General features: G+C 35.5%; 1 protein-coding gene across 1 annotated transcript in view; it reads left to right on the top strand.

Moving 5' to 3' along the window:
• The window catches only part of LOC106458691 (cAMP-regulated phosphoprotein 21-like), a 101,607-nt gene that overhangs the window by 31,516 nt on the left and 64,856 nt on the right, over positions 1-5,235 (top strand). The window lies entirely within an intron of this gene.

Below are 5,235 nucleotides of genomic sequence, written 5' to 3' on the forward strand. Positions count from 1 at the left end.
GAATTTAATATCAATAGCCAAGTTATCGGTGTATCTGGATATGGTATCGAATTTATTTGTGTAATTGATACTTGAACTTCTCGCAAATTTTTAGTTATAGTAGTTTTAGCACAAGTTTACACCATTAGACAAATGGTTCCCATAGGGGTGTCAACATAGGTTTTTATTTTCTTTTTTTTTAGCAAGGGCTACGTAATGGGCTATCTACGTTGTCCACCGTGGTGATCGAATTACATATTTTAGCATTATAAGCCCTCAAGCTTAGTCGTTGAGTCATCGAAGGATTTGTTTAGGCGTTATCTTTAAACACTAAAGTTTTAATAAAAAAGTACAGTAACTGTAAGCGTTGCATGTTTGTTTTTAAGAACTTGTCGTTGCACTTAAGCACACTTAAAAGAATCGTAAGAAAAGTGAGTGAAAACAGCAGACAGATCACGACTTTTACAGATTTGTAAAATTAACATTTAACGGGTATTTTTTACTGTTGTGATATGGTTTTCAGAATTCCTTCCACAAACTGAATTATGTTTGTTCATCAAGGAAAAAAAAAAAAACCCTGACATTTGAACAAAAAGTGTTTTGAAAATTTCATGTACTATATATTTTGGGGTAGGGGAGAACAGTCTCAAACGTTTTCTTGTAACGATATGCCCTAAGTCATGGGTTCCCAAACTTTCTGAGCACAAGGATCCCTACAACATTGCTCATCCTAGCTGAACTTCCCCCCCCCCCAAGTGAACCAATAGGTACTGAGTATCTCCACAGTATCGTGTGTATTTTGTGTCAGAAGCGCCACTTCATAAAAGAGGTAAAGAAGCCTGACCTCGCGTGGATCCCCCAGTTCAGCTAGAGGCCCTACGCTATAAGTAATTTACATAGATGTGTTAATCCGGCCTGACTAAAATGTATCTCACACAAAGTGCGATTTGTCCCCCCCTCCTAAAAATAAGACATCCCTATTTTGTGTCCTCTAGTTTGGGAACCTTTGCCCTAAGTTATTGATTCAAGCATGTACATTCTTCTGACGCTTCATTCTCACTAACCTTGCGTTTTCAATATATGAAAAAAAACAAAAAAAAAACGCAGAGTGATAATTTTGACTTAACAAATTCTAGAAGTTTGGTATTGTGTCTATAGATATTTCATACAATTATGTACTGTTTCTTTCTTGTTTTTTTGTAGTTGTGGTTGTTTCAAGAAGTGTAGTAAGACATAAACTTTTTTGTTTTGCCGTATTTTATACTTTTCTAGTACCTTTAAAGAAATGTGTGTAGGAGGTTTTTATTTATCATACAGTACTCGAGAAATACCGGAATGGTTGGTTCTGGCATTCCAATTGTATTAAATTGTCAGTTTTATTGTTATACTGTGTTGAATAATGGAAAACCTTATTTTATTGTTAGACTACAGCCCTATTCACCGAGACCCAGTAAACCTTCAACAATTGTGCCACACGATAGTATTTTCCCTTAGTTGGCGTATTTGATAAATCTGTATTTCAAGTTTATTCTATTTTTTTTTATCAAACTTTGTTGAAACTTGTCATCAGAATATTTTACGATCATTGGTCTGGGGTCGCGAATACTACTACCTCTGTCTTTCTTTCCCCCGTGAAAACTGGCACTACCGTCAATGCCCCCTTTCCTAACTGCTGCTGCTTTTCAGGCGAATAAAATTCGATCTTGGCACTGCACGCTGAGCAACAATGTTTTCTGATAATTGTTTATATTTGCTTTGTCACAATGACGCTGTATACACGTGAATATTAACCATTTCCGTATCAGTATTCTATTAATTTTTCTCTAGCTTTATACACACACACACACACATGTGTAGCATTTTCTACTTCATTCTATAGTAACTGCTCCCATGCAAGTGGTCGAAAACGACCTCGCATATACAGTCACTCCCCCACAAAACTCGGAAACCAGCCTATACGACAAATATATCGTTCTGTGATCCTTAAGACTTGCGGAGGAGTTTACATAAGGTCAAAGAATCATTAGGATTTGTTTTATATGTCACACACAGCAACGGCATACATAAGTAATTTCACCACAGGGAATTCCTGCAATGCAATGAGGACTGAACGAAAAGAGCAGTCATACTGATAAACCACGTACGATATACATTGTCCGTAACCCACGTGATCTAAACTCTCTGTGTATATTCCATCGTGTAGGGATTGTGTATGTTGCTCCGTCTAGAATAAATGGCTTCCACCCTCTTAAGATTGGTGATTAAATAATCGTAAATGAAAGTTGAACGAAACTGTTAATGAATACTCAGTATAATCGTAAAAACGTACGTCATCACCATTGGGTATCTATTATTATACCCGGAGACAGAGACTCGCCCCAGCAGTTACAAAAATCGACCTTAGTTTACTTGAGATTTGTGTAATATACTGCCAGATTAGGGTACAGTAAGGTTATATTTGTTCAGCATTAATGAATTTCCAAAAACAAAAAAAGACCAAAAACTCGAGCGCTTTCGAATAGTAAACTTTATTCTCCTGAAGAAGAACAGTCAATTATTCGAAAACGCTTGAGTTTTCGGTCTTTTTTTTTAATTCGTCGCACCTTTTGTGTGTGATTCTGTGTACTAACTGTGTTATGAGAATTAACCTTTATTAATGTACTGTTTTGAGTCATCAGCAAAGCGGTTTTCGTGATATCCGATACAAAAGGTGTGGAACTTTGGAGAAATATTTCTTATTCAAAGGACTAAATGTTAGAAAAATTTACCTGTCCTCACCCATGTCACACATAGAAAAAAGTAGAATGTAACATTTAGGGTTGAGCTTTTATTTGACGGTGAACATAATCAAAACAATGGCATTGGTCAGTCCATTTCACCGGAAATGGAGTATATACTGAGTTTTGGATCTGAAGTGTTCACCTATATTCGCTCATGTATCATATAGTTTTTAACAGTTAACCAGTATATTTTACAGCGTGGGATATAAAATACCCCACACACAAAGGGATAAATAAATCATGTTTTTTAATAATGCTACCACAAACTAAAATAGTGTTTAATATATAATAATAATAAAGCTTTTTGTAATTTTTTACTATGTTATATATTCTCCCTAGAGGTGGCAGTCAAACTACTGGTCTTCTAATTTAGACAGAAACAACCTTTTATCATCGTTATCTTTGTTACCGTTTGTGTGTGTGTGTTTCAGTAGTTCACAAACCGTCAGTGAGTTAAGTATATTCTGGTTTGGGGTTTAGGGGTACGCATTTCTGAATGTTTTGTCTGTGCACTAAACTTTTGAAGTTCAGAATATTCGGGAACTTGTGTTACTCCCTAGAAATCTACTCAGGGTGTTTTTCTTATAGCAATAGAACGGACGATGTGAGAAAAAAACCAAAAAAAAACCTGTACAACGGGCAAAGTATTACAGTTAATCTTGTTGTCCTCGTGGTAGGGCGCTGTGATTCCCACACCTGTGCCAGATAGTGGATTGTATTTGGATAGCTTAGTTAAATTATATTTTTATCTTCTGTATTTAGTGTATGTAAACCCAGTCACGCATGTTTCTGATGTTCATGTAAAAGAAAGAGAAAGGAAGAACCAATTTCTTGTATTAGATGTTTGGATGATTTATAATTCTACAACCTCCACCCCATAGTGTACCTTAACCTAACACTTCATAGCTAACTGAAAATAATATAAAAAAAAAATTGCAAAATCAAGCTTGGCCAACAAAGAGGCAGAAAAGTGCAGTCGAGGCAGTCAAACGTCTGTAATTTCCTTTGTGAGCCAATCAAAATTACGATCATTCATGTAATGAATTCGTGTCGAATTCGTATAATAATTATTGGTAAAAATCAGTTAGATTAACAACTTCTAATATATATATATAAAAGCCAGTGCGTTTTGGTAACACTACGTTCCAACAATGGCATTTATATCATGTTGCTTAGCAACAAAAGTTTAACCTAATATTGTTCTTGATCTATGTACTGAAAGTATAAAATGAAATGTATAGACAACAAAACTGGAAAAGTATTTGTTGATTTCTTAATTTAATCTCCGTTTAGGCTTATTATACCAACACTCACTACACTTATAAAGTTTCACGGCCCTCTTGCACCCCCGTCACTAAAATCGTAATGGACAGTCAGTAATCAAACTATTCTATCTGGATAAATACATTTTGGTTTTTATTACTCCTCCTATTTCGAAAAATCAAGAGAAATCAAGCCTGACATGACACACACTGGCTTCTATATAGGCTAGATAAGCGGGGGCGAAAGGAACGGGTGAGATATAACTCCCCTAGATTTGTTTAGAGGGTGCAAGCGGGAGCATCAGCTCAAGTAGAAAATTCCGATTTCTGTGGTGGACCATAACATCAGGGAAATTTCCATTCGTGAACATTAAAGAAACAACATACGCATACACACTCACACACATATATATATAGTATCACCACAGTTGGTCACTAGTTACTCAACAGTGATACCCTTAATGTATTGTTTCTGAAAATTTCAGGCTCACTGAAAGTCGACCTCCCCCTGGCAAAAAGAAGTTCGTACATCACTGTATATAGCTGTAAAGTTTACACGGAATATGAAAGATTAATGAAATGGGTGTTATGTACAATTCAGCGTTATTTTATTACGAAACTGGATCTTGATAAACCAATCATTACAACTATTCAGAATATAAAGTTTAATATGTCGTAATGGTTTACAATAGCATGATGTTTAGGTGGACATATAATAACTTTAACCGTGATCGTAAATTTCACCTTAGCTAAAAAAAAAATAGAAATTTAATAGAATTCTCAAGTTGTAGGAAATTTCGAATATTGTCGACCGTTAGTTTTTTTTTTTGTTTTTAGTTTTTCGCATATAGGATTAGAAGATTCTGAGACGTTTTCAGTTTAGAGACGTTAAAATGTGTGAAACGTGACTCGTCATAATATTGCTCCTCTGTGCTCATTAAGGTGTATTGGCGAAACAAAAAAAATGTTCGAAATTTCCGGAGTGGGAATTAATCCTGTCCGTTGTAAAATACTATTAACGTTTTACGGTTGGCTTTCACTTAGATAAAGTATTACATAACATATTTTATTAGCCGCTAGATGCCGCCTTATATGTAGCGTAGGACTGTGTGTAAAGCGTTTCAATCACACACACACACACACACACACACACTTATCGTTATCTTTGTTACCGTTTGTGTGTGTAGTGACTGGTACGGTTTGTAGAACTACTA

Source organism: Limulus polyphemus, unplaced genomic scaffold, assembly GCF_000517525.1.
Source record: "Limulus polyphemus unplaced genomic scaffold, Limulus_polyphemus-2.1.2 Scaffold501, whole genome shotgun sequence".
NCBI lineage: Eukaryota > Metazoa > Arthropoda > Merostomata > Xiphosura > Limulidae > Limulus > Limulus polyphemus.